Raw genomic sequence first — 15,226 nt, forward strand, 5'->3', positions numbered from 1 at the left:
GCTAGATTTCAGGCAGTTCTCAATGATGCTTGTTTGGTAGTTTAGTTGTAATTTTGATGTGATCATGGGAAGATGTGAACACAGCATTTACCTACTCTGCCATCTTGACCAGAAGCCCTAATCCCATCTTTTTGATTAAAGGCTATCTAATGAAGAACAAATGTAACATTATCCCACCACATACACTATAATTTGTACAAATAAAGCCAATGTTTAGTTTCCAAAAGAGTCAACCACACAGATCCTATTCACCTTCCAAAATATTCAGAACCTGAGGGAAGAGAATAAGGCATAGTAGAAAGAATACAACTTTGAGCAACAGAGGTACCCAGGTCTGAACGCTGCCTCTGCCACTTTCTTGTTCAGTGAGTGCAGAGATTATTTAAATTCTTTCAACCTCCGTTTTTTAATTTCTTCCTTATTCAACCCTTTTTATTTGTTATTTGTTATTTTAAATATTTTTATTTATTTTAAAATTGAGTTATAATTGACATCACTCAATCTATATGCCCTGCACTTGCTTACCATGCTTGAGCAGCATAAAAGAATGTCAGGTGGTACCATGGACAGATCACGGGCCACAGATGAGTGTCTGTCTACTTGAAAAAGACTGCAGACTGAGAAAGGAAAGACAAGGGGTTTAATCTGGCAATTCTAAGTGGGGTCACGAGGTTCACATTATTGAGTTAACTGTATGTGAAAGGTAAGGAGACCCTTATCCTCCTCCCTTTTCCTCATCTACACAAATAAGTTTAGTTCACTACTTTAAACTTAAAGGTCTTCTCTCCCATGGGCCATTTTGACTTTAAACTAGATGAAGGGACTCCTCATTCTTGATCTTTTTTCCCTGTGCTCTGCTCAGCTGCTCTTTTGCTTCTGCTCATGTTTCAGCCTAGGTTTTCTTCCTTTGAAGGTGTCTTAGTAAAAGAGTTTTTGAATTTTAGAGATTTTTCTCCTCTACCACTGTTTCAGTTTTATTTTTTTTCCCTGTGTCCAGGAAGCTTTATACGCTCCCTGTGAGCACTACTGCTCCCTATGTCCACCCCCACCCCCAGCAGATACCACTGCCAGAGTCGGCAGGTAGAGGTGCAGAATTTGCTCTGTCACAATAACAAAAAATGCATTTCTGTACATAGAATCTTCATATTCGTATCCAGAGATGATCCTACTTTTAGTGGTTTAAATTTAAATTAGTGGAATGGTGTTTGTCTTCTCAGCCTTTAAAAAAATGTCTATATTATATCAGAAAAAAAACAGCTGACGCTAAGTCATGTTACAGTAGTGAAAAAAATGATACTGGATGTGGCATTAATTCAAGTTGTGTTATGCTTATTGCTTATCTACATGCTTGGCAAAGGCAGTAGTGGATCTGACCTCACAAGGCCATTTGTGTGAGTGCGTGTGTGTGTGTGTGTGTGTGTGTGTGTGTGTGTACACATGTACCTGTGTAGTAAGAGTCAGGAGTGAATATACACAGAAGCAGGCAACTCAGCGAAGGAAAACTTGGTCTATATCTAGTTTAAGCTGTACGGGGTGAGGAGTCCTGAATCCACCTTCGGCTGCGAACATATAAGTGCCCCTGCATGGAATGCTCTGTCAAGGGAGGAGAAGACATGAAATCAAACGTCATGTGTAGCTCAACTCAGATCTAATTTCTGATCATTATATTTCATATTTTTTTTCTCTAAAAGTGTATAACTGTGTTTAATTCTCCTTAAGTACTAATGGCTTTTTTAAAAAAAGTTGCCTATATTATATTTGATAATTCACGGAAGGGCATAATGCAGCAGGAATCTTTAATGCATCGGGTTTGATAAAACCAGGGAATTTACTCTTGTGGAAGCAGGGATATTTAAATGGATTTTTTATTAAAAACCTTGAAGTCTTTGTATATGTCTTGACCTTTTACTGACTAGTACTCCTACTTTAGCGTGACAGGGTAACTGATACCGGGTTACCCACACGAAGGAAACACAAAGTGAACCCCATAAAGAAACCCTACCATCGCTTTCTCTTGGAGGGCGTTTCCAGCTTGCAAAGTAGGGAAGTGGAGCCCAAACAGAGCATGATAGTCTTTCTGAATTTAGGAGGCAGAAATTGGAGTTCAGGGCTGCTAAATGGGTCAGAATTTGTAGAAGTAAAGACAAGGAGAAAGGTGCTGTGCAAAGAAGGAAAGCCTGCCAAGGAATCATTTTTATTTTATTTTTTCATCAAATATTAAGCCGTGAGTGCATATTGCACACTAGAGAGCTATAAATATAAGTAAATGTAGGCTGTAAATAAACTGTAAAATAAATATAGGCCGTGGAGGTCTCACATTTCTGAGAGGTGGGAGTTGCAACCAGTCGGAGCCTTGCTGAACACGATGGGCATTCAATGTAGGTCACTGTAAGTTTATATCTTAGGAGTAGGGCTACTCTAGATTTAGAATAAAGAATAATATAAGCTTATCCTAAGAAACAAGATGACGATCCACTGCCAGAATAACATTCAACACTCTTTAAAGTAAGATTAAAAAAATAATCTTCTCTCAACTACATAGCATTAATAATGTTTATCTTAAAACATTGCTACATAGGCATAGTGTCAAGAAATTGTATGCTCCACAGCCAGGGGGTGGAAATTGTAGTAGAGACAGACCTAGAGATCACAGAGATTTTGGAATTAGAAGGCAGAGTTTAAAACAGAAATTTATGTGTGTTTAATTTAAAAGAAGGAATGAACATTATGAATAGTCAAATGGGAAACCCAGTAGAGAAATAGAAACTTAAAAAATTGAAATCCTGAACAGAAAAATCCAATAACAAAAATGAAAAATTGATCATTTATAACTCATAAATATTTTACAAATCTGCTTATCAAAGCCATAAGACAGGGAGAAAATATTTGCAATTTATATATCTGACAATAAACTTATGTCAAACTATGTAAAGAACTTTTATAAATCAATTTTTAAAAACCCAAACAGCACATTTTAATAAATGGACAAAAGACCCAAACAGATGTTTATGAAGGAAGATAAACTAATGGCACATGAAAAAATGTTCAACATGATTAGTAACTACACTTGTGAAAATTGAAACCACAATGAGATGCCAGTATATGCTTGTTAAAATAGCTACATTTTAAAACTCTACAGCCAAGCTACCCTGAACAAGCCTGATCCCATCTGATTTTGGAAGCTAAGCAGGGTCGGGCCTGGTTAGTACTTGGATGGGAGACCACCTAGGAAGACCAGGTGCTGTAGGCATAAAATATAAAAAATAAGGGCTTGTAAGCTGACAAGGTCCTTGCAATCCATGAGGTCAACCAAGGGTTGGCTCGCCTAAAATAAAATAAAAAAATAAAATAAACTCTGACAAGACAAAATATTGACAAGTACTGATAGCAATTGAAGTTCTCATACATTGACGATAGGTGTGTAAAATGATACAACTAATTTAGAAAACCAGTTAGCAGTATGTGTTAAAGCTGCCATTACATTATAACTCAGCAATTCCATTCCTAGGTATTTATCCAAAAATAAAAATAAAAATAAAAACATACATTGACAAAAATACTTGTATAAGAATGTTCATAGCACTATAAGAATGTTCATGGCACTATTTTATTTATGATTGTTACAAGCTGTAAATCAAATATTCATCAACAAATGAATCGCCGAGTAATTTAAATTTATACAATAAAATACTAAGCAGTAAAATGAAAGAATTACTGACACATATAAGCACATAGATGATTTAAAGTACGGGAAAAGCATGTGCATATATTATATGCAAATACTACTCTATTTTATATAAGGGACTTGAGCATCTATAGTTTTTGGTATCTGCAGGAGGTCCTGGGATCAATTTCCTGTGGACACCAAGGGATGACTATATTATTTATTGTAATAGATTTGTGGATTACACAAGTGTATCTACTTGTCAAAACTTATCAAACTATAATATTTAAGATCTCTGCACTCTATTGTGTGGAAATTGCACCCAAATTTAAAATAGAGGTACATTTTGGATCACTTGATTTCTTTTCTTCATTTTCTGATTTCAAATGAATTTTGCCATTATCTGTTCCTATTTGAAATCTGTGGGCTAAATACGATATTTAGTTTTTCACTAGTTTCTTTTAACAATATTGTACCATACAAAATAATTTATTTAAAGTCTTAGGCTAAAGTCTAATCGATATACAGACAAATTCTACTAACCCACCTAATTACAAGATAGCAAACAGCTGATACACGACATAAATTTAGACGGTGATGTATTGTAGCCCTCATATAAGCTCCAAGAATTCAATGTTAGACTGGAGAATGATTGTAACCTAGCAGTTTGCATTAGGAAATGTGCACTCACATATACAGTCACTCAACACGGATTCTGCAAAATTGCCAAGAGTCACAGTCCTGGCATTTTCATTTCAGATCACTTTAGCAGTTTTTACTCATAGGTTCTGCTTCAACAAATGCTGCCACCCCACCCCCTTCCCCCTATTTATTTTGGTACAGCCTTAAAAAGAAACAATCTGACCTCAGAATTTTGCCAGAGAGAAGACAAAGGGACAGAGAAGGAGACTTTGTTAACAATTTTTTTTTTTTAAAGCTTACAATAAAAGGATAAAGAAAATTGAACCAGACACCCTGGTTGTCGTAACAAGTCAGAGATAGCTGCCAAATACGACCACCCTACCATGACACGACAATCTGGACAAATGCGTCTCCTGGCTGCACCATTATTGGGACGGTATTTTTGTATACTCTTTGATCTCCAAGTGTTTCCATTATAGCTCCCTATTTTTAGGAGCTAATAGCTAAGCTATAATAATTTGCCTCAAGCTGGCATACCAGGTCTCAGTCAGGGAATACATTTAGAATAATAGAAGAGTACCTATTTCAGATGCTTTTATTGTGTGTGCACATGTGCGGGTGTGTGTGTGGTATTCATATAATCTAAAAATGTTTGCTGTTGCAAAAATTATATTTGATAACTACTTGATCTCTAAAGTGATATAGTCAGTTTTCTTAGCCTACCCTAAATACTAGAAAAAAAAAATAGTCACTGAAAAATATATTTTTGGGGGAAGAAATGTGTTAATTCATATTCATTTCTATTAGCTTCAGTACCTCGTGGGTGTTGGATGTGTTCACTGTCAAGAGCAGAAACAATTCTATTTATTGCACGTTCCATTGTCTTCACAAGCCTTCTGTAAATGTGATTTATTCTAAAAAAGAGTAAGTTAAAATAACCGTAATATTCTAAACAACGTTCATGGAATACCAAGCATCTCTTGAATGTTCAGCTTAGGAAATAGAATTTTATGAGTTTCATAGAGTTGCAGTTTTCTTTTTTTTTTTTTTTTTTTTTTAAGGGATCTGTCTTTTTGGAGAAGTGAGCTACTTGTCTACTTCTTTAAAGATATTTTATTGAGCATTGATTATTTCTGGATCTCTGTGATGCCCAACAGCCTGCCTTTTCGTCAAACACTGATCTTGCATTGTGTAGAATTGGCTATGTTATCCCATGGGTATGTGTGTGATGCTATGGGAGAAATCCTTACACTCAGTTTCCTCAGATGGTCTGGAGAAGGGGAATGAGACACAGTGGTGAGAGAAGGGAGTCGTACTGGAACATAATTAGAATACAAACTCTTCAGTAGTACCAGCTTTATGCTGCTACTCAGGGGTTGTACATTGTCTTTAAACTTAACCCAAACTGTGTGCGATAGGTATAGTTTCTCCTACTTGGCAGAAACTGATCTTCAGACAGAGAAGTGTCTTGCCTAGGGTCAAACCTCTAGTAAAGGAATATTAATTTGCTGCCAAAGGAAAACATTAATAATTAGTAATAAATAAAGAAATTATGCTTCTTTTATATGATCAATTTTCAAGGAAATACATTTTGAAGAATGCATTTCTGTGGAAAATTAAGCCCTAACACCGGAGAGAGATCAAGGCCTACCTTTTCCCTAAGGTTCACTTTTTTCATTTATTCGAAATCCAAAGATGAGTTGGATCAGAGACCTTAGAAACGACCATTGCTCCCACTCGGGACACGAATGACATGCATAGTATTCAGCTGATATTTTTTGGTTTTCATCTTGTCTTTTCGGCACTGTTGGACACAGTTAACCATTCTCATCTTTTTGAAACACTTTTTCCCTTGGTTGTTAATTCCTCAGTTTCCTGCAATTGGCTCCTCTACCTCTCCCATATTGGAGTTTCTCAAAACATTCTCTTTTCATTTCTATTCTCTATTATTGATACCCTCTGCCTCATCTTCCATCACTTAGCCTTTTTCCCTCGGAACTTTGTCCATGTTGAACTTCTTTCAGTTTTTCTACATGCTAAGCTTTTTCCTAAGGCCTTTACACCTTTTCCTATCTACCTAAAATTATTTTTGTCTTTCTTTGTGACACTGTCCATGACTGTGTATGCTGGTACTGTCATCTAATTTACTACCTTTCTTTAAATCAATTACCTATTTTTTTACTAAAATTAACATATTAGAAATGAAGTTTAATATTATAATAAAATAAATGAAAAAATCATAATTGTTTGCTATAATTAAAAAGTTATTAAAAAGAAATACATCGTATAATTATTAATGTCATCTGCATGTAACTACATTTTGAGATACAATGATGTACTTATTTTTCTCTTTCTGTCCTTTTTTTTCAGAGGTTTTAATTACATTGCTTTTCCAGTGGTCAACTAACCTTGCATTTCTGGTACAAATCAACTTGATTATGATGAATTATTTCTTCTACCAATTGCTACGTTCAGTTTGCCAATAATTTTTAAAGATTTTTGCATCTGTGTTCAAAATGAGGTTGGACTATATTTTTATTTATACTCTCCTTATTGAGTTTTGATATCAAGGAAATACTGGTTTTATACAATGAATTAGAGTTTTTTCTATTTTTCAGTTCTTTGTAAGTGTGTGGGATTGTAACAAATTTTTCCATAAATTTGCCAGTAAAGTCACTTGGGCTGGAGTTTGTTTTGAGAAAGTTTTATGTTACTGGGTTAGTGTTTTTTATTTATTTATTTTTAGTCTCAGTTTTTAACTATTTCTTTTGACAAATTTGTAAATTTTTTTTCCTCAGAACTTTTAAAAGGTTACTTCTGAATTCCAAATTTACCAAAATAAAGTTGTTTATAATATACCCTTACTACCTTTTCAGTATCTGTAGGATTTTATTTATGCCCTTTCCTCTGTTTTATTCCTGATATGAGTTAATTGTCCCTTCTTTATTATTTTCTTGAAATATCTTCTCATAGGTGTATTTTTAAATGATATTAGTCTTCTAATTTTTGGCTTTATTTGTCTTCTGTAACCTTTTATCTCATCATCATAAATGTTTGTTCTTTAATATTTTATTTCTACTTGTTTGCTTTTTTTCTGTGATTTCTTGAGATGAAGGCTTAAATTATTCCATTTAAGCTATTCTTCATTCTTTTTCTTAAAATATATGCTGCACTTTTCACATTTTTGATATGTTGTATTTTTATTATCAGTCAGTTCAGTGTATTTTCTTATTTCTCTCTTGATTTCTTTATAGCATATGTTTTCATAATTTATATGGGAATTTTTTTAGTTATATTTTGATTATTGGTAGTTGGATGAGAACATGAACGTTATGATTACCTTTCATCTTTACTGGTACTTGCTTTTTAACATGGAATATTGTTCAGTTTTTATAATTGTTCTAACTATTTTTATAAGAATTTAACTTATACGGTTTTGGGTGCTCTGATATCCATTAAAATCAACTTTTTCCTCTATATCTTTCTCAGATTTGTATGTGTAATCTCTCACCTGCCTGTATATTAGGCTCTTTCTCCTTGTAGTCCTGTTAATTTATAAATTTATACATTTCAGTGTCATCTTATTAATTGCTACATATTTTAAATTGTTAAAGTTAGTTGGTGATTCTTTTATCATTATTAGTTAGTTCCCTTGCATTTAGTGTAGTAACTTACATATTTATCATACATCTTAATTCTTTATCTTATTGAATTCTTAAGTTTATTGCTTTATAGTGTAAGTATTTAGAGATGCCTATAAATAATTACCACTTTATTCATGCTTCACTTCTTGCATCTCAACTTTTATTTTGGGGGGGCGGGGAGAGGCAATCAGTTTTGTTCTGCCTGATGGAAACTCCTCATTTACTTTCCTTTAGACATCCCTTTGTTGGAATAATGGGACTCTTTGATAGCTGTCACAGATTGCCAATAGCTTCTTCATATTTCAGAGGCTAACCTAAAAGCTAAGCAGGATTGTTGAATACATCTAATGTACTAGGTGTCATGGTAAGGGTTAAGGATGGAGCAATGAATGATAAAATCAAGGAACTTTAATAAGTGGGAGGTAGAACAATAAAGCTAATTGTGATAATTGCTATGAAGGATAAAATAAACTGTGAGAAGGAGAAAAGTGGGAGGGGTGTTTAGATCTACTTTAGACCAGTTAGAAAGGCATCTCAGAGGAGTTGACTGGGCTCGGATCAAGGAGCTCTGCTGGCTAAGAGTAAAAAATGAAATATTCTAGATAGAAGATAGAGCTTGGCTTCGAAATATTTGTAAGGTGGCTGACTTTGGGAGAGGAAGGAAGTTAGAGTGGGTAAAGTGTAGTGAGCAAAGAAGAAAGTAAAGTTTCATTGGCTTGGCAGGGGTCAGATCACGAAGGGCTTCCCAGGTCTTGACAGTAAGTTTGACTTTTATTTGTAATGTTTTTGGAAGCAGTTGGAGGATTTAAATAGAAGATTGATGTAAAGGACACCTTATCTTTTTAAAGACCACTTGTGCTGATTTGTAGAGTAGAAATTGGAACATGGAAGTTGAAAGATAAACATGGTGGTGTCTTTGAATAGGTTGGTGGTCATAGAGATGAAGATACTAGGATGAATTTTAAATGTACTTTGCAATTTGAATGGATACAGTTTGCTGATGTTAATGGTGATGAATCCTACATGATTTTTGAACTTCGTCATTTTCGTGCTTGAGACACGGGTAAAATATGGTATTAATTATTAACATAGATTAGAGGAAATATACAGTAAATGAGAAATTAGGGAAATTTAATATTACAGTTTTGGATGGGCTGAGTTTGAGGTGATTGTGAGATGTTGAAGTCCAGATGTCAAGTGAGCATTTGGATGTGGGAGTCTAGACCTCAGGGGGAGCCTTGGGTGGGACACAGAACTCTAGGTGTTGTCAGCAGTAAGTGTGTTTAAAGCTGTGAACGTGGATGAGATCACCTCGAAGGCAAGTATGTTGAGAGAATAAAGAGAGCTGAGCCTGAGCCCTGAGGAAGTTCCATATCTAGATGGATACAGGAGACAGATGGCTCAAGGAGAGAGGAAACTCACAGAGCCATGGGAGCCAAAGACCTGGGAGTACTAAAAAGAAGGTCCCCCCCGCCCCGCCCACTGGAGGAGCGTTTACTAGGGTCATTCTACAAATGAGAAGATGGAGCCCCTTCTTTTTAACGAACTTAGGATCAATCACATCACAGTGTTTACTCCGATTCTTGAACTTCTTAATCCTGGGCTCAAATGACCAGGCAATTGGTCTTACTGAGGACATTTTGGAAGCAAAACAAAAGGTGACTTTTAAACTTCACTTCAAGAACAAATAGGCAATGATAGCTTGAAATAAATAATACAATAGTAATTGAAAGTGTGTTCTAAAATTGCCTGAAAAAAATAGACATTTCTTTCGTTTTCCCCTTTTAAAGTCAGCAGGAGAATCATTCTAGGTTACATGATGTTAAAGGGACGAAAGTAAATCTGCATCAGATTTCTCCATAGCCTTGTTGGTCATAGTTAGATCAGTTTGGGTGATGGTTACCTTTAAATGAACAGCATCGGGAATACCACAGTTTTTAGCTGATGTACAAACTGCTTGAAGACTGTGCTTAAGTAGCGAACACCTCAAATTAAGCTTTTATAAAACTGTACCACTGATCAGAAATGCCAGTGCTTAGGGGAATATGTCTATTGTTGGTCCGAGCTTTAATTAAAAACTATACTTTGTTTTCAATCCAATTTTGGAAAGAATACAGGAGAAAGAGCAAGATGTAAATTTTACAATGCCTTGGCAATGTATCCAATTCTCAGCCTAACAAAGAAGCTTATATGCAGAAAATCTTGTAGGAATAAAATATGTAAAATAAATAAAAAGCTTCCAGTGCTTAATTCCAATCTTCTCTACAGCAACTGCAGCTGCTGATAAGACACCTACTCAGAGTAATGATGCATAATGTGAAAATGCAATAACCCAGACCTCATAAGTACGGACAAATGCCATCTTTTAAAAGGGAATGGTTGCAAATGTGAAGTGCAATGTGCTGAGCCATTTTCAAAGGTATTTTCATAAACACGGCAAAATGCCAGGGTTTGGTTTTTTCCAACATGATGGGAAGGGCACGGAATGTAACTATTATAGGAGCATCCGGCATTCGTCCACGTTGTATCATATAAACGTCTCCGTACTGTCGACTCATTATTAGTGGCGGTTTTAATGGGAATATAAATATTACAAAGTGTGTTTACTACAGATAAATCATAGGGGTGCTGAAGTAATTTGCAGTACTAACTCTCACTTTGGATAATTATAGTGCCCCTGAAGAATATGTTTATGGATTACAAAGAAGGGGATTGTTAAGAAGAAAACTGTTTTGGGTCGGTGACATTCTGAAAAGAGTAGGGGCTGATCCTGTTTGGGACTGGTATAGGAACGTGTAAGGACATTCATGAAAGAAGAGTTTGTGAATCTGTGAGAGAGAGGGACCACAGTAGTTTCAGTCGTTGGGCTAACTTTATTCAGTCGAATTTCATGCACATGACTTATGTAACTACAGAAATAACATAAGAAATGATTATTTAAGATTATGCTGATAGTAAAGATTATAATATTTTATTGCACATTGAATTCTTGCTTACATTTTATGCAGAGGTAAATTAGACTGCAATGTTGTTTATCTTTGTTTTATGAAGGCTATTTTCATCACAGTATTAAAGGTTATTATTGGTTTACTTCCCACGTCCTATTTTATTGGAATAAAGTGATTTGCAGCTTTCTTATTGTCCTGAAAACCAAGAGACACAGTAAACTTTAACCACAATAAGTTAACAAAAATAATTAAACAATCATATCCTAGGCTTTGGAAGGTCATGATATAATGAGATTAAAATTTCTCCCCTTCGGGTATTGTTCATTTGTAAACTAATCTGGTTTGGTCTTCTTATAAATGTTCTGCTGATTAGATTAATTTTCTATGAAACATAAATTCCTTTTCCTTTTTGACAAGCTAGTCAGAATCTGCCAGTTTGGTGATTGTTCAAGAAAAAATGCAGCACAGAAGCAAAAAAAAAAAAGATGCTGCAGTAAAGGGAAATGAGCATAAAATTAGATTTAGCTGAGATCGAGGTGTCTATATTGTCATTTAAAAGGAAATTCAACAGCCATTTAGTGAGTTTTGTGTTTAGGTTGGAAAGCGAGTAGCAGCTGGATTGAGAGAAACAATGAGTTTTTCTTCCTCTGGCTGCTGCTCCTCCTGCCTTCTGCAGGGACTGGTATGCGTGTGCTGTGTGGTGCACTGTTGTACGGTTGGCTTTCTTGGTTCCATGCATGAGTGCATCCACACGTGTGCACTGGTGCAAGCAGACCAAATAGAGTCCCTAATAAAGAGTGTTACTTGAATAAATTTGTTATTTATGTCGCTCGCCTTGGTGTTAGCTTTCTCTCAATATCTGTCTTTCCTCAGAGAAAGAATTTAATCGCCTCTGCCGGGCAAAAATATTCACATCTTTTACTGGTCTTATTTCCTAGCTTTCTGACTTCGGTCGAAATTTGGAAAGCCTGGTGTAGTTCCGTTGTTATAATAGATATTTTGGTTCTTCCACTTCTTATCTCCTTGAAATTTGGTGTACTTAAAATGGCTTCAGAGCTCTTGGTGATATCTCATCTACAAATTTTATTTCACAGCTTATCCTCCTCTATCATTCATTCTTTAAAGAGCGAATGTCAAGAGTAATGCTAATTTTCTTAAGGAAAGAGGCTCTGAGGTCTTAGCCTTTTCACACGTGTTCTAATTCTCTTCACGTTCAAATATGATACCCTTTTCCTTTAAAATGGTTTCAAATGTCAACATGGGGCAGTTAAATGTTGAGAACTGAACTTTTCTGTTTTATTAGTGTGCAGATGAATGCCAGCATACTTGGTTGGAAAAATAGCTCCTTAAAAGCAAATCAGATTTTACCACTGGTTAGCGTTATAAATTGGGTTCGATCTCCTTAGGAAAATAAGAGATTGAGACTCTATTAAAAACTTTGGATGGCGATAGAGGATTTCAACATTATATATGCTAGACATCACATTATAAAGCAGTGTTGAAACTTTTAGAAATTACTTTTTTCACCCAGTTTTTTTTTTTAGTGCTTCTCTTACTCTAGCAATGTACTTTTTATAGTAAATAAACCTAAATCCTATAAATTTTTATGACGCTTAAGTATCCTCATATGCATACATATGACATCTAAGATAATTTTCTTCCATATTCTCCCAACACCCAACTATTGTGTTCATTATAGATCATTATCTCATTAAATTCTGAAGGATACCATCAGCTAGTAAAATTTTGAGATCGATTCGTGGTCAACTGGTAGCAGCATCCCCCTAGTATAAGGAACATATAAAAATCTTTACTTTGGAGCTTCCAATTTGGTGAACAAGAATACACCTTCATGTCAGGAGAGTGATGCACTCCGGACTTTGTGGGGATAGACGCTCCTGTGCTCAGAATGCTTCCAGACCTCACCCCAGGTACCTCTTCATCTGGCTGTTTATTCATATCCGTTAATATCCTTCGTAATAAACCAGCTATCTAATTTACTTGGCCCAGGAAAAGAGCTCAGAAGGCCAGGTGATTCAGAAGCAAAGATCAGAGTCATCAGGTGGATAAGGTGGAAGGGAGAGAATTTCTGAAAGCAGGATTATAAACAAATGCAGAGCTAAGAATAGCCTGATGACCTTGGCTCATGTGTATAGCCATAGCAGACAAGACTCCTGGAGGAACAGAGCTATTACACTTCTATGATGACATAAGCCATGGAATAAAGATGATTGAGCAAGAAGACAGAGGAGCCTGGGAACTTGATGTCATTCTTGAGCAGTGATGCCAGCTCTGCACAATTTACCTCGGGACCTCCGGTTTAATGAATTGCATCATCTCTTTGCTGTTTAACCCATGGGAGTAGACTTTTTATTACAATGAATCTAATTCTAACCGATGATACTGGCTACTTAATATGTATTAGCACCTATTATGTGCCAGTGCAATTTCAAACACTTTATGTACTAACTTTTTTAACTCTCGCAGTGACCTTAAGAGTTAGGCCAAAGGTTCTCAAGATGTGGTCCCTGGACCAGCAGCATCCACATCACCTGAAAACTTGTTAGACATGCAAATTTTGGGGCCTGACTTCAGACACCTGAATCTTAAATTCTGGGTCCAGGTGGGGGCTTAGCAGTTTGTGTTTTAATAAGACTTCCAGGCAATTTTCATGTATGCTGGAGTTTGACAGCCTCTGGTATAGGAGGGTGTTGCTCTTATCCCCATTTTAGAGATAAGTAGACTGAGCTGAATTTAAGTCATGTTCCCAATGACACACTGCGAGACAAGACCAATTCCTAGGTCTGTGTCTGTAACCATTGTGTTGTATCCCTGTTACCCATCACGTGTTGAGAAATCTTGCTCTAGGGAAGTGGTCTTCAAGAATTGAAAACAAACCCTTATGAAAAATTATGTACTTCCATGTGTATTATTTAAGTTGACATCTAAAAATTTCACATCACATGTTTAAACAATTGTAAAGAATACGATTTCCAATGTATTGTAAGTTGTGACATTTTAAAATGCATTCCATCAGTTTTCTAAATGTAGCCAGTGGAATCTAAATACCATAGTGATTTAAATCTACTATCATCCATTTAAAAAATAAATAACCTTTTCTTTAACATTGAAAATAGTCTTTACATCATTTTAGCCCCATCTACCTGTCCAAACATGTATCACAATGAATCGCAAATGAGATCTAGGGATATGAATTCAAATGGATCTCTACTACCACGTGTTGACTGTAGAATCTGGCAAGTTATTTCACCTTTATCAAGCTCAATGTCATCATCTATAAAATGACCATATTAATACTTATTTTTCAGGAGTTGTGAGGATCAAATGAGATATAAAATACCCAGCACAGACTCCGATAGTTAATACGGGCTTAGTTTCCTAGGTATATATTTTTATTTAATTTTTAAAAATTAACTCTCATAACTGACTTAGTTGCTTTCTATCTCCTGCTTCTGATCTTTTCTGACTGTGTATGTCCTGAGTTTTCGTTCGCCTGACCTTAAAGGAACTCATCTTAGATTTGACCTCTTTGTGCTCATAAGAGTGGACCTTGGGCTCTGTTGGTGCTGGGGCTGGTTGCTCGTCTTCTGAGTTAGGCTCCAAGGCGCCATAAGGGGACTGTGTGGAGAGGGCACAACAGTCACGAGGAGCCAACAGTGTGCCACGACCTGACATCCGTCATTTTATTTAATCCTCACAGTATTTCTAAGAATGGGATAATATGTTTCCTGTTCAATTCAAATCATAGAAATATTATGTGTCAGCACTGAATTAGAATGCACATCTTTCCCAATTAAAGTCTGAGAACTCCCTACTATGTGACTTGGAGGTTGGTCTCAGAGATCTGTAACTTCAAAACCGATAACTGTACCTTGGAGGACCATGAAGAGAATTCTAGCTCTAAAAATGCTAAATCGACTGTGGCTCCACTTCTGTCTGCTCCTCAATTCGCCGTGGGTTTGTTGCCTGATTTATGCCATAGATTCTATAAATCTCCACCAAATTAGTCTTCTTGAGCATCTAGTCCTTTTTTTGCTTCTGAGTCTTTGCTTCAATGATCAAGTTGTTTTTCATCTTGCCCACCATTTTCTGGGCCTCAAACACCCATTGAAGACCAGATTTTGGCTTCACTTGGCAGCCTGAGACTCCATACCCCCCCATATGGTGGAGATGAGAGCTGTAAGGTCTATGACCTTTACTTTAGCATAAGCTTTCTAAAATCAATTAAAAAAAAAAGAAAGGATTCCCAAGCATTCCTTAAAATTACAGAATATACATTAAAGTGTATTTATAGTAATAATATTTAG

General features: G+C 35.8%; 1 pseudogene; it reads left to right on the top strand.

Annotated features, from left to right (window-relative positions):
* Positions 1 to 3,131: 3,131 nt before the first annotated feature.
* LOC118609514 lies at positions 3,132 to 3,250 on the top strand (annotated as a pseudogene).
* The last annotated feature ends 11,976 nt before the right edge of the window (positions 3,251 to 15,226 follow it).

Source organism: Rousettus aegyptiacus, unplaced genomic scaffold, assembly GCF_014176215.1.
Source record: "Rousettus aegyptiacus isolate mRouAeg1 unplaced genomic scaffold, mRouAeg1.p scaffold_m13_p_11, whole genome shotgun sequence".
Classification (NCBI taxonomy): Eukaryota; Metazoa; Chordata; class Mammalia; order Chiroptera; family Pteropodidae; genus Rousettus; species Rousettus aegyptiacus.